The following is a 16,292-nucleotide window of genomic DNA, read 5'->3' on the forward strand; positions in this document are numbered from 1 at the left end:
AGGGGATGCAGGAGAGAGGGGACTGGACAATCTGGCCTCTCGCCCTCCACACCCCTCCTCCCCCTCCTCCTCCACACACACACACTCTCTAACCCCCCCTCCCCAGGCCTCATCTACACCCCCTCCATCCCTCCAGTAGCCAGGGCCCCAGACGGTAATCCACCCCAGTGCTCCTCATCCTTTCATGTATTGATTTCCTCTCCTGCGCCACGGTTACATGTCGCACCCACGTCATTGGGTCCCGGCTGCTTCTGCTACCACCGCCTCCCCTCTCCGCCTCACCCGTCCACCCTGCCTCACCCCCCACCACCACCACCACCACCGCCACCGCCACCATCTTCAACAACAACAACAACTAAACGAGTAGGAGGTGGTGGTGGTGGTAGTGGTGGGTGGGGGGTGTCCACCCAACCCATCCAGGGGAGAGAAAGACAGAGAGGGGAGGTAAAAGAGTAGGAGGGGGACTAAAGGGAGGAAAAAGAGGGCAGATAAAGCACTGCAGTATTTCAGCAAAGCAACCAGCATTTTACAGGGATAGAAACAAACAGGAGAAGATGGAGAGAGAAATAACACGAAAAAAAATCTGCCCCCGGGGGTTGCAGAGGATATTGTGGAAATTATCAGAGTGCGACACACGCTGGAAGTCCATGGCGAGAGATTTATTTCGAATTTGTCTTTGACAGTGAAATTCATCACTGAGTAGGCCTGTATCTGCCTTAATTCTATAGACACGATCAGATGAATGCAAGGGGCCTTGGCTCCATTTTGTGAGAAAAATAAACATATTATTTGACCCACAATGAGGATTAATTGATTAGTCAAATGACTGAAAATTAATCAGCAACAATTTTAATATTGTTTTGGAAAATTTTCTAAGAAAAGAAAATACCCAAATTCTCTGGTTCCAACTTCTCAAATAAATATTTCCTGCTATTTCTGTTTTATGTCCTAAACTGAATAATATTTTGAGTTTTGGACGTTTGGTTTAAAAAAAAAACCCAAGGTATTTGAAGATGTCGCCTTGGACTATTTTCTTTCCTTTTCCACCATTTTCCGACATTTTATAGGTCAAACTGATCTATAACCAATTATTACAGAGAATTGAAGCAATTGTTGAAATCATATTTATTATCAAATACTCTTCAAATATATAGGATCCAGTCGGTTTAAAAGCTCAAATTATCCTATCCTTGATTTAATAATTTCAATTCACACCTGTTTTCTAAAACATTTTTTAAAGAGCTGGTGTTATCTTATTCAAATCTCACTCTGTTTGACAAGCGTGGACATTTATATAAACTTGCGTTTGTAAACACTCATGTGATCAATATATGTTTAAAAGTGAATGTCAGTGTGTGTGTGTGTGTGTGTGTGTGTGTGTGTGTGTGTGTGACATCCCAGAGTGAACGGATGAAGTATGTATGAGACAACAGGCTTGGAGTACGACAGGTCAAGGTTATGTTTTTCAGTGTGTATTGGATGAAGTGTGTGTGTCCGTCTCTGTGAGTGTGTGAGAGGTGTCTGTGAGCCCAAGGACAGCGTATGAGTGTGAGTGCATCTCTGTTGTGCAGTTGTGTTTCTGTCTCTTGATCATATGTGTATATGTGCATGAGATGAGAGGGACATGTCTGTGTGTCAGATGTGTTCGTGTGTGTGTGTGTGTGTGTGTGTGTGTGTGTGTGTGCTGAGTCTGCAGGTTTAGTCTACTTCTCATCTAAAAAAGCGGTCAGTAAGAGTGACCATCAGGCAGAAGCCTTATTGTCTGCAGGAGCCTGCAAGTGTGTGTGTGTGTGTTTTGTACATGTGCAATCTCACATGAGTAAAGACACATATTCTTCATTTATCCATGTGATTTCAAACCCTTTGTGTGTGTGTGTGTGTGTGTGTGTGTGTGTGTGTGTGTGTGTTTGTGTGTGTGTGCTGTAAGGCCCTCCCTATCACCAGAGCAAACACAGTCCCCATCACTACAAAGCAAACAGCAGCTCGGCTCAGCGTATGCATTTTAAACATTTTATCTCTCATTGTCTAGCCAACACACACTCCGCTATGAAATAATATGTTATTTTACATTTTTTGCAGATACAAACTGCCAACACAAAATGTAAACACTGAAAGCTTAAGCAAAACAATCTCCTCCGCCAGTGTCATTATCATCACTGTCATTGCCAGCTTCACCATCTCCATAATAATGCAGCCATTAAAGAGCACTCTTTAAAACATCATACATTTAATGTCACCGCAGCGCAGCAATACATTATCCCAGCAGACGGTAGTGATATTGAAGTTTTTTCTCCCCATGTTGCTGACAATAGTTGCTTTTCCTTGCTTGCCATTTGAAAGCACTTATCTTAAGTGGATCTACAGAGAGTAAATTGTAATTGCAACACAGTAATGCTACATATGGTCCATATTATTGTGTGTTGTGCAGGGCACTCAACTACATGTTGAGACAGAAAAGCAGCAAATTACTTGAGAAAAGGTTAGCACAATTTGGTCAAGTACAGAGACTATAAAAGAAAATGTTATCAACTGAATGTCTGAATTTGAGCCTCAACACTTAAGCCAAGAAAAGGTCAAATGCACACAAAGATGCACACACACACAAACATACAGACGGATGTAAAAACACATATATGGTCTTGTGCACACACGAAAGGAGACATAGTTTAGCTCGCATGCACATACAAACACACACATTTAAGCGTGCTTGCGCGCACAGAGACACACACACACACACACACACACACACACACACACACACACACACAGACTCGGATACAGCCAATTAGGTCCACCACCTTCAGAGAAACACCAGTGGGCATGTAAGATTCGGAGTCCAGCGGGCCTCTAAAGCCTAACACAGTCATAAGCCAGAAATAACACACACACGTCTCCAGTAGGCTCTGCAGACCATGTGAAATAGCAAGGCAAAGACAAAACACTCCATTCCATCTCTGACATTTCCAATATCTGTCTATCCCTCATAAACCTCTGTTCACCCATAAAGTGACTCATTCTTCACAGATGAACATGTTCCGTCCGGGCAGCTACCAGGCCGGCAATTCACTGCCAGTCCCTCCTGATGCTTGTTATAATCACAAAATTATGGATTCTCTTTACATTTTACAGCTTTTCTGCTGAGATACAGCCAGGCATGTTAAAGATAAAAAGGAATCATGACAGTGTACTGTAGATATGGTGTAGTGATTTAAAAAGAGTTTATCTATTAGTGTTTGCTCTTTTGTTTCTCCTCTGCATGAATCTACCTGCGCTGTGTTGGGAAGCTTTTTCAGCCGACCTCCCCTCGCAGCTCATAACTCTGTTCTCCCTCCTCACCTCCTGCTCTTCTTCTTCTTCTCCTCTCACTCTGTTAATTCACTACACTGTCACCGGTCAGTGTATTTACCTAACACCAATCTCTTTCCTTTTCCCTCTTCCTCTCTTCTCCCTTCAGTCCTTTTTCTCCATCTCTGCCCCTGCGAACGGTGAGACTGTGAGTGAGTGTGCAGGAGATTTAGAGCGGGGATCAATAAGAAATTTAAAAATCAATGCACTTAGCGCCAGGAAATCAATGGGCCTAATCGGGATGCCAATCGGCCCAGTCAAAACAATTAAGAGGGAAGAAAAATGTTTAACAACCTCCTCTCTCTTGCTTACATAGACACAGGGGAGAGAGGGGGAGAGAGTGACGGAGGCCTAAAGAGGAATATCAGAGGCAGACAGAGAGGGATGAGATGGAGTGATATATGGGAAGGAAAGGCTCAGGAGAAAAAGCTCAAAGCTTAGACCCAAGGAAAGCAGGATTGGAGGGAGGGGCGGAGAAAGGCAGGGAGCGAGGGACAGGAATGGAGATAAAGAACAGTAAAAAGGAAGAATATGATGCAGTGGGGTGACAGTCGTGAAGGACGACGAGGAGTAAAGGAAAAGTTGAAGGATGCGGGTGGAAGGACACAGCCAGATTTCTCATCCGCACTTTTTATACGACTATTCTGGCCTTTGTTCCACAAAGACACATGTAAGAGAGCTGAGGGTTACAAATAAGGTTACGGTTTATGATCAGAAACAAAAAAGTAATACCCTCCCTTTGGAAGTGGCGCAATTTGGTTCATCAAAGGCATCCAAACCAGCTGCTCCCTATAGTCACACACAGCACAGTGTAGCACTCATCCTCACCAGACAGCCAATCAACTGACAGCCAGATCACAAACAACCAACACTTCCAAATCAGCGACATCAAAAAGGAGACATTTCTCTCCCCGTGGAAGCGTCCAATCATACCGAATGTTTGTCAGCCAGGGCACCCAATGAGGAAGCCGGGGATGAGTGCGGGAACGGGTTGGTGGGTGGTGGTGGTGGTGGGGGGGGCTAATTTGGGGTCAATCAATAGATCTCCCCTCTCTCTATCTTCTGCCTGCTCACCACGCTAAAATCAATGGGAAAGCCAATAGTTCCCCGCCCCAGTGTGGATTAGTGAACACACAACTAATCAGCCAGTCACTGAAACTGACATCTCAGCTATTAACCTATTGATACGAGAGACACGTGTTGAACACACACACACACACACACACGGAGGCACATTCCAATACAAACATCAGCTGTAACGACGACAGAAATTCCTTCAGATCAGGACTACAGGTGATGCGAAATATCAGTATTGAGGATAACCATGATATTTTCAAAATAAAATATTGATATCATGCAAATAATACACATATGATAATATAGTATAAATAATCTAGCACCTCTTGAATAATTTAATCTGGTTCACTATCCATTAAGTGTAATTGAAAGTTCTAGATTGTAGATCTATGAATGAGTGAATAGAATGCTATCAGTAGAAAGAATTCTACTGATAGCATTATTACCTTTTAATATTTTCTGTACATATCACAATAAAATTGTTTTTAAATTATTTTGGACACTCTAATTGTATAGTGAAAATCTCATATTACGACAGCCCTAATCTGGACACACACAGAAACACTGAAAGGCTCTTTGAAGCTGTGTTTGAATAGTAGAAACATTCATTGTACATCTTCTAAAATTATAAATATTCTCAACTGTTTGTCTGGCAGCAATAAGGTGTTTCATTGTTATGTTCTGTTTCTATAACATGTTATCCTTACTGCCCAACTCGACTTGACTCAACATGTTTTTCACTGCAGATAGGAGCTTCTCAGTGTAGGTAAGAGTCCCAGCTGATTGCCATAGTGACATGGCGTGAAACCACTGTAATATCGTCTTCAACATAACACTCCTTTCACTCCAGTCCTGCGTTTTATCAAGTATACAGTATAGAGTACAGGTAGCCTTTAAAAAAAATAATAATCTGGGTGACTGAAAATGAGTGAATAGAAAAATTGCAGTCTGAATTAATCATAGCTTGGCTATTTAAAAATCATGGGTTCATGCAGGATTTCCTGTATCACTCTGGTGACGATTATTGCTGCAGCTGTATACAGTGATAACAAAATTGTTGCCTAACATATCATGAACATTTGCTTATCAATGGTACTGAATTTAAAAAAAAATATTTAAAAAATGGTGTTTGTTCCACCAAAAAAAGAAAAAAACCCTTCTGTTTTTGTTTCCTTTAAGGGTCATTGTATGATAATTGTGTGATATTGTATGTTGTGATACAATAAAACCATGATATTTTCTTGTTCTGTGAAATTCTCTGCTGCTGCCCTGGTGATGATTCTCTCTAACTGTCTGCAGTGTTTCTTCAACGTCTAGCATCGGCTCAGCTCACTACAACTCCGACTGAGGCGGAATAAAAAAAAAGCTCCAGGTACTATCCTAAACTTTTGCTAATGAAAAACCTAAAAAAAAAAAAGAGCAAGAAGAGTTGAGTAGAGCTGCGTCGTTCTATACAGTGAAAAAGCGGCATTAGACTGACCATCTACACCGACAATGTCCTCTGATTTAGTGGCAGCCAGGAGCCATTTGGGTTTTTTTCAGCCTCTCTCTGCTCTCCTCTCCAACATCACATCACATCAAATCACGTGCCTCATCTTTTCTGTGGGATCCCTGGCTTTAAGGGTCAAAGGGGGGACTCAAAATGACTCTGTGCGGACGGCAGCTTCCCTCTAATTCAGGTTTCAGCCACTGGCCAGCCAGCAGCAGCCTCCGTTAAGGAAAGAGGGAGTACGTGTTGGAGGGGGGGACGCGTGTTTGCTTGTAACATGGTGGCACTCTCAGAGTGATGTATAAATTTGACATTTAAAAGAGATTTTTGAATAACTGGTTGTCAAGATATTGTGGTAATAAACAGCAGATGCATGCTGACATCTCAGGATTTTTATGAGTTACCTTTAATATCATCCACACATCTGATTTGTGTTGATAAGTGATTTCAAATATATATGTCAAAAATCACATAAAGGATGATAAATTTTAAACTTAAAAAGAAACCACGTTTTTTTTTGGTGTGTGCCAAAACACATCGCCGAGTCTCCTCAGGAAGATAAAATAATATGTACCTGGCTCTTAAGAGGAGCACTACACAAGGATCATTTTTCAAAAAATAACAGCCTGACTAGCTTTCATCCCTTACTTTTGAAAGCCCTCTTGTTTTCTGAGATTGCCTCTCCTTCCTCTGTTCCTCCTCCCTTACCTCCCCCCTCCCCTCCCCTCTCTGTCATGTTTTAGTTTTCATATGTTGGTTTTGTTCTTCCTCATTTTCCCCTTGTGTAAAAAATGAAAGGCTGAAAATAGGATGAGTGAAGGGAAAAAAGGCAGGAGGCAAAAGCAGCGACTGTACATTGGTGAAATCACTGTCTGCGGTGCTGAGACTGCTCTCTTCTCTGCACTGACAGTTACGGACTACAATACAGCCCCCCAACCACATCCATATACATCACACTCTGCAAACTCTATCCTTAGACAATGCAAAATGCTTACTGTATACAAATGTGATATTCTTTCAGCATGACAAGAAGAACAGCATTGATCAGCCACAGACAGCTGCATAAAAAACACCCTTTAAATCGCTTTCAGACGTACAAGCTATTTGAAAAACTACACCCGGACCATGCATGTTTTTTGAATTAGTTATCAACCATGCACATTGTAGTGTGACAGGCGAGGCAAAGCAAGGATAACTGTCTGTCTTTTGCTGTCCCTTTCTTCTTGACATCCTTTCACCAATCCTTTTTCACACGTTAAACGCACAAAGAGAATGGAAGTGAGAGGCGTATGAAGTGGAGTGGATTTTGTTTTTTTTCCTTTTCTTTTCCACTCTCCACAGACTTTATTTCCATGGTGGACCCGGCATTAGAGGCAGGCAGTCATGGCTTTGCCGACATGACTCTACATTTAGGCCTAATCCACACCTCGTTCTCCATGGTGTTGTGGTTGTGATGGAGATGGAGAGCGAGAAACTTATTGAGAGAGAGAGACATAGAGGAGGAGAGCGTGAGAGAGAGAAAGTGTGAAGGGGTATTGTTGAGATGTCCAGGCAAGTCCGGATGCATTGGTTCCGTATAACATTCCTATTCCACTTCAACAGAAGGATGCTGCCATTCTGAGAGAACGCAATCCTGATTTCTCGCTTGAGACCCAATATCTGCACCATACAAATAGGAGGATATGGAGGGAATGCGATACAGACTTGGAATATGGCTCTTTCTTCTTATCCTGCTCAGCCATATTGATGTTTTTGAGCCTTTCATTGCTCAGCCAAAATGAAGTCTTTCAGGGCCGGAGCCATTGACAGATTAAGAAAACATATCCTATTTTGTAGGACATGACAGAGGCTTTCTTGTTATCTGAATAATATGAGCAGTGCTGAGGTGGCACGGAAACACTGTTTGTGAAACATTGTGTGGTTAAACTCAGGGGTGAAATTACAGTCCACTCTCACAACAAAAAAGTCGAACCGTGGAAGCGAAAAGTAGGTTTTCACTGTGGTTGTACCATCAATTCAGCCTTTTTTCCCTTTTGCATTCATCAGCTTGCAAGAAAAAAAAGCTCATTGCATTTAGTAATTTTGTTACATAATTGATAATGGAAAAATCTATCCATGATTATGCTCCAATGTCCACAACATAAACTTTCCATTCCTTTTTTAGGTAAGGCTGAAAATGTTGAGCTATACATGGCACCACTGCTGAACCCTCACACAACAGAGGCTGGAAATCACTGAAGCCAAATCACAGAAAATTGATCACATCCAACAAAATGGCCGCAGTGACTAAAATTGGTGTGTGCTTGAGCTTGCTCAGGACAGGAAAAAAAAATCACTGGCAGGTGCATTGTGACAACTGCACGGTAATTGTTCCTACATATAAAAATGATTTTGGAACAAGCTTCAATGAATGTATTCTGACATTAGTTGTGATGATGAGATTTGAATCTGGCAGTAGAGTGGACACAGCAAGCCACATACTAAAAAGAGAGGCTGAGCAGAGATTTAGCGGCAAAAAGAGGATGTGTGGATGATAACAAAGAAAACAACAGGGGAAAAAAACGGAAAAAGGTTCAAGAGATGAAGGAGAGAAAATAAGGTGTGCTGCAGTCATCTGGAGTGTGTAAAAGGGTTATGCTGAGAGGTGGCATGTTCAGATGCGATAGACAGAAAGGAGAAGAGGGAGGAGGTGGGTAACAGAGAGGTACAGGGAGAACAATTGAAAAAGGGCTGGTAGAGAGGGAAGAAGAGATTTAGGATTAAGGAACGAGTGTGGGGTAAAAGGAGAAGGATTAGGGGTTTGGGTGAGAGAAGGACAAAGTGAGAGGCGGGCAGGATAGACGAGAGAAAACAGGAGAGCAAGAGACACAGAAAAAGAAACTGTACAGGGCTTTTGACGGAGAGAGCAGGGATAAAAAGATGTATTTTTCCTGCTTCCTCTGTTGTCCTCCCTCTCCTCTGGGCAACTTCCCGCTGCTCTCCCCCTCTCTGCTGCCTTCCTCCTCTGTCTGACACAGTGGGAAGATAGGTAGGAAGCCTAATCGAGCCAGACACACCGGCTGCTCTCTGCTGACACTCACAGGCGGAGGGAGGGCACTACAAATTCTGCTGACCAGCCCAGCCGAGACCCCCCTCACCTATCGGCCGGAGCGGCCATCAATCCGGCACAATAGCCTGAGGGAGGCTGTGGGAGATGGGATGTGAGGGAAGGGGATGTGGTCCTGCGATGCTCAATGGCTAACGCACGGCATTAACACTGTCAAGAATTGGGAGTTTAATTCCTGCTGGGCATGAGAGAAAAATATGTGGGTACTGTGGGTGCCTGGCATCTCATGATCAATGCGGAGAATGATCTGGTCATATTGGTATTAAAAAAAAGGGATGAATAATAATAATCACCTATCAATCAACCTTTACCAATACAACAGCACTGAAACACGAAGCTGATTAATTAAGTGATCAAAAAAAATTCTTTCTACAAAATAAATGTAATTATTTGTAACAATTTAAATAATTTTACAAGGAAGAAGCTTGCTGGTTTCCTCTTCGCAAGTGTGAAAATTTCCTCTCAGCTGTTTCATATTTAGCAAAATGTGTATTCGATTTTTTCTTTTTAGGGTTTATCATAATGAATAACCAATTGTAACATCATTTTGGAGTCTGGAAACTTGTGATTGGTAATTGTCATTATTATATATTTCCAAATCTCGATGAATTATACAAAATAAAAGAAACACAATAAATAATACTGGAAGTAGACTATAGCTACAAATATGCAAAGCTGAAATGTAGATAAATTATTTGTTATGTCTGTGCACAATAGTAGTTATAAATAAATAAAACAGTGGTAAGGATTCTGTTACACAAATTACTGTAAACTTATATATTAATATTCAGAGTTTTACATTACAAGATGTTGCTCATGAATCTGCTGCATTTATTTATTCTTTGGCCACATTATTAATTTCTCCCAGTGTATCTATTAAAAGCTGGTATTTTTATTTTTATTTTTGCAATATCATAACTGTTGTTAAATCAACACAGATCACAGCTATAGGCTGCACCTAAATAATGGTTGCACCACCATCGCTGCTCCCGGCCATGCAACTATAAACCAGTTTGAGGTTACAATGATTTAGTTTTTGTTTTTTCTTCTGATATTCCAAATACTTTCCAGGCCTTCTCGGACAAATCAAACCTCAAAAAAGAAAATTTTCCTTTAATGACTTAACGTAAATTTCTGCATAAGCAGAATGGTTTCATTTTAAGAAATCTAAAGGATTCAGACGTAAACTGTTACGGAAAAATTGGTCATGGGTGTGGCAGGGTGCCAGGGTGTGAGCATGTCGGTCCAAAGCTGTGTTAGTGGCCGACGCTTGGCTACGTCCTGCAGGTAAAATGGATGAGGGTCAATGTGGTGGGGGGGAGAGTCTGCCTCCATGGTCATTGTGTGGGGGGAGGTAGTCATTACAGACTGACCGTTACGGTGACAAGGAGTGACACACTGAGGCTTTACTCTGGGGAATTAGATGGTGGACAGACGATGGGATGTGCAAAGGTTGTGTGGACATTGTACACGCGCTGCATTGTTCTTTTTTTACTCTCTATACATTAAGTAGCTATGTGTGTACATGTGTGATTGTGATTTTGTGTTGCCGTATATATATGTGTGTTGTGTGTGTGTGTGTGTGTGTGTGTCCAGGCTAGATAGCACATATTTGCTAATCTGGAGGGGGTAGCTGGAGGAAGGGGGTAGGGTCAGAAGCTGGGGTCAGGTGTTAATTCACTGCTTCAAACCAGAGCCAAGCACCAAAACCAGCGGAGACCGCAGCAGAATAGATCGACAAAAACCACAAGGATACATTCAAGGTCCACTGTGGTAACCACCTCTGTCTCTCCCCCTGCCGATTTCCTCTTTAGATTCCCCTTCGCTCTTACTTTCCTCCCTTCTGTCCTAAATTTCACCTCCTTTAATTCCATCTTTACCCCCTCTCCCTATCCTCTCTCCTCTCTCTGGCCGGTCCAGTAAGCTGCCTTCTACCCCAGCTGTTAGACCCCCAAAGGTCAGTCTGTCTGCAGGGTCATCAGTCTGGGATGAAGCTGAACTTCGACCCCAAGCCCTTGATGTATTCCAACCACAAACCCGCAGACACACTCACATAATGGACATGTGTGGCCTCACAAGAGGCCCGTTTCATTGTGGTCATTTTTGATCAATTTATCACTTCTCTTTTGTCACTTATTGAAGTCCTGTCTGTGCTGCTGAAGCCTCGCTCTGTGTGGCTGCTGTACTGGTGGAGAAACACAACGCCATCGACAACAGGATCTTTTCGGATGATTAATCCAACCTCCATTTATCAGCTAATCGATGCGGCGATGATAGTGAATTGCCCATTGATTACATTCAATAACCACAATTGATACATGTGGGAAAACACATTTTTCCACAGGAAACACAGACGGAGAAGTCTGCACACACAAACGTAAAAAATGACACCACCTTAATGAAGGATATGACAATTTCTCTTCATTTTCTTCGATAGCAAAGAAGCCTAGATGGAAATATATTATCGTCATTGAGCACCACGCTGACAATATTTCAGACTTTTTGGTTATCCTTGATGTTTTCTCTGAGGTAATGTTTCTTTATAAATGTGCTTTATGTGAAATATTTAATAGACTAGCCAACCATTACTTACATTTAAATAGGAATATGTTGTATTAAAAGACATATTTTTGACACGCTTCTTCTTATTGAAGAAATTATTGAAACTATATGCAGTGCACTTTGAGGAGCATTTGCCTTTTTTGGGGTGAAAGTTTTATATTCGGGCAAATCCTACATTAATATATTCTGTATATACAGGTCACTGCTGGCCCCTTCTTGTCACAAAAACGATGAATCGTGCAACTGCAATCTTTCCGCCTTAATTGAGGAACTGGCCAAGCGACCTTTGACCCGGAGGTCATTACCGCATTGTGCGCCGGGCCGCGGAGAGCAGCCACACCATTTGGGAGGGGAGTCGTGCGCAGAAAATGGATTAATTTTGTACGGCCTGTGGTGCTTGATACCGACTGGAAGTGGCCAGTAACAAAAATGTATAGAAAAACCTACATCAAAGCCTACAGGAACGATCTTGCTTTATTGCACCAAAACTGAGCCAATAAACCGTTTATGAAATGAGCTTTCGGACAGGCTGCATGGATTTTAACATAAACCATAAAATTGAATGTATCGGTTGTGTGGTCTGTTTCAAGTTGATAAGGTGCAGGACAGAGTGTCAGGGTGACTGTCCTGCAAAAAAATAAAACCGTCTCAGCTCATATATAGACTGTATAAAATACATACACAGGCTTTTCAATGTTGCATGCATCTCAATCCTGTTTGGATCATGTATAAAATATCAATAATCACGCTGCTTTTAAAAATCCACACAGGATTATGAGAAGATAATTTAACGCATATATCGGGTTATAAACTCGCAGATTTGTTTTCCGCAATGTGCAGCTGGCATCTTTAAATATCCGGTGAATTTGATTTGACTGCCTCATTATGATGAAAACTTGATAAAACTGCAGTGTTTATTACTTTGGATACATTTACACGCGACTCAATTTGCACTTGACTTTTTTTAAACTTACTTTTTTATCTCTTTAGTTTTCACAAAAAACAAAAATGAAAAGAAACGTTTTCCGTAAACAAATATTTTCAAAATATCCCGGGCTGTATTGTAAATATTGTCTAATGTCGAATATGTTTCCAATATGAACGCGACCATGTGACTTCTTGTTGTCTTTATTGCGATAAACTGAAACTCAAACTGTCTACTCTTTCAGTTAAGATTTATATTAAAATTTTAAACAATTACTTCTATAAATACCAGCCTTATAATTCGTAAAACGAAGAAATGGTCATACCCATAAAAGCGAATGATTCATACCCACATAAGTTTGTGAAATAAAAAGGCCTGCTGTTTGAATATGGTAATTCAAGTTTCGAAATATTCCGGAACTTTCTCTTTTTGCAAATAATTTTAAATAACCCCGAAATTAAAATCGAAATGTTGAACATCCCTTACTTTAAGATTGAGATAATTCTCCCAGTTTACCTACATTCGGATTTAAATAGTGCAAAGATAAATAATAAGTAATGCCTTTTGATTTAAATAATATGCATACATTCATAAATAGACAATTTGGCGTAAAAACGTCTGCAGGGTGAGCTGCAATATTAGAAAACGAGCAAAAGTTGGTTTCTAAAATATTAATATGCAGAAAACTTAAGCATGGCTATTTACATAAATCTGACAAAACGTGAACATGAACACCTGTAGACTGACTATTCATAACCCGAAACGCAGTGTAAAAAATGTTCGACATGATCAATAACTTTGAGTCCAACTATGGATCATTATTTAACGGAGCGATTTGGAGATTTAGACGTTTTATGCAAAGCAACAGTGTTCAAAGTTCTCGACACACAACTGCTGCACGAATCACATTCAACACGCTGAAAATTCTGCGTTTTAATTTAATTTAAAGCAAGATTTCAAATCACTTGCAAATAACAATGCAAGGATATTTACTATGAAATTACGCAGATAATTTGGAATACCATATTGTGTGTGTGTGTGTGTGTGTGTGTGTGTGTGTGTTATAATACACACACACACACACACACACACACACAGACTTTAAAATTTTACAGAATGCCTATGAGATAAAGTTATGAATATGAGTTATGATAAGAGGAGGCTACAACTCTAAACACTAATTATTGACGAACCATATGATTCATATAGGCTATTGGTGCAGGACACAAACCGCAAACAGAGACATCAAATCAAATATTTCCATCGTCCCCACATTAAGAAAAAGCTTGCACAACAAAAACACAACTGTTATTACTGTAATGATATACTAAGACTCGGACTATAGGTACGTTAAGGGCTCTCGCATGAATAATACAGCGGCCTGATGTGTTTCTTAATGCACCAACCATGAATATGCAACAAAGTAGTGACTTTTAATGAGACATACTTTGCTAAATAAGAGTGGTGAAATAAATGCAAACTGTGGGGAAAATAATAATCTAAATACATGACTGTTTAATATTAATAATATATATTTTTTTAAACACAAGTGATCTGCAGGCTTAACGAGAGCTGTGTCTCGGTCTCATGGGGGTTAAAGTCCTATGTGCACTATGGTTCACACTGCTCATGTTTGGCTGCTATTAAATATGATAACTGTGGACACTTGCAGCTATGTGTGTTTTTCATACGAGGACATTTGTCTGTTAAATGTATCTACATAACCACGTGATGAAATATGCACTCACACTGGCATGTGTACAGCTTCAAATTACCTGATTTAGACAAGCTCACGTGGGCTTTGCAACAATCAAATGTTGTCAGAAACCAATAAAAATCGGCAGTCTAATCCACCTCTAGATGACGTATTATGCTCCCCAAATTAAAGATGCAGCCCTGGGACATTCAGGCCTTTTGGCAGTGTCGTGAGAAAAAACAAAATGATTCCCATATGTTTTGTTTTGAACATATGCAAGGATCTGCTTGTTAAATGAATGAGGCACTAGTGTACCCACATGTTAATATCACCTTGTGTGTATAATTTTTAAAGGAGCAAAGGTCAAGCAGAAATGGACAGAAGTGTGTTTGGAAACCAAACCAAAGCACTGATCATTCTGCCCTCTCTATGGTGTGTGTCTATCAGTGCAAACCATCACACTGACCACACGATATCTCAAAGATGTTTAAGCCACATTCTGGTGGTAAAATGACAGGATTCAGTTACTTAGTCACTCGCTTTTAGACGATGCCGCCGAGGAGCTGTGTGTGAACTGATCAGCGGGCAGCGTGCAGGCAGCCGGCGGACAGCGGGAGCTCAGCGGCCAGGCAGAGGAGCGAGCACCGGCAGGGAGGCGTCCACTGTCCGCTCCCCTCTCCTCCTCTCCTCTGCCGGTGCGAGCTCTCCGCTCGGCCTTATAAAGCCCATAGATCCCCTCCTTTTAATTGATTTTCTCATAATTAACTCAGTCTGTCCATCGATTTCCCTTCGGCGGCGTATCAGCCCTCACCGTGCTGAGGTGTTATTGTGCTATCTGCGGGCATCGAGGATACCGACGAGCAAATATCGACCACGCTGATTAAAACCCTCACAGCGCGGATGAATGTGGCCGTAAAGTTCTGTGTTACAGGCTCACATTATGCACAAATTAAGACACAGGTTGCCCATTAACGCACCGGCCTGCACGCCCACCTGTGCGTAAAAAGCTCTCAAATCAGCAGTGGCCTTTCACAATTAGGTATGAAGCAACAAAGAGGACAGAAGAGGAGGCAAAGGAACAATAGAGGCTAAATAGTGAAAGTCACTGTCTCTATATCTATAACACAATCCCTCCCGCTCAAGTCAAACTTACGTGCTGCTACATGTGCATGAATTCAAATGTGAGCGGTACAATAAAAACACAGCATCCAGCAACAATGACAACAACCACACGTTCACTCATGTCATTTATATGAGAAAAATAATGTGCATGCATTCGCAGATGATGGGAGAAAAGCATTGCAGGTGCACAGCGTGACTTCCGTATATGCATAACACACACAGCATATTCCGAATCAAATATTCCCGCGATGATACAACATGCAGAGCAGGCAAGAAGACACAACGCTATTCGTCCACGGAGCAAAGGAGCAAGGGAGGATAGGAAGGAGAGATAGAGGTAGAGAGAGAGAGAGTGGGATAGAGTGAGAGAGCCACAACACGAGGGTTGCCCCCGTGAATTAATTTCTATCTAATCAATAAAGAAGAAAAAGACCATGCCCGCACAAAAAAATCATTATGACCGATATTTCTCTAGCCCCTCTCTCCTCTGCCATCCCCCTGGACGCTGCCATGAGGAGTACCGGGCTCCCCTGCAAGTGGACTCAAATCTTTCGCCTTTTGAATTGACACAGAATAGAAAGATTGTGATTTGAGAAGGGGAAAGGGGGAGTGTATAGTACAGCTGGTGAAAAGACACATGTAGGTAAAGAAGTTCTGCAGGATGCATATCTCAGCCACCCCTCATGCGCGCCCCTATCATTTTCTTTCTCTTTTTTTGGTGGATGTGAAAATTTACCAGTGCTTCCATCGGTGAACGTCTCCATCCCCGCCATGCGAGCAGCCTGTCTGGACTAGAGAGGGATGGAGAGCAAAAAGATGGGGGAGAGGGTACGGGAGGGGGGGCAGAGGTGTGTGTTAGAGGGGCCAGTGTGTGGGGCGGTTGATCTGGGTTGGGGGGCTCAGCATTAAACTGACGGGTGGAGGGGTTAGAGGTGAGGGGGGTGGGGAGGTTTGGAGGGATATGGAAACA

Source organism: Centropristis striata, chromosome 8 (genome assembly GCF_030273125.1).
Source record: "Centropristis striata isolate RG_2023a ecotype Rhode Island chromosome 8, C.striata_1.0, whole genome shotgun sequence".
Lineage (NCBI taxonomy): Eukaryota > Metazoa > Chordata > Actinopteri > Perciformes > Serranidae > Centropristis > Centropristis striata.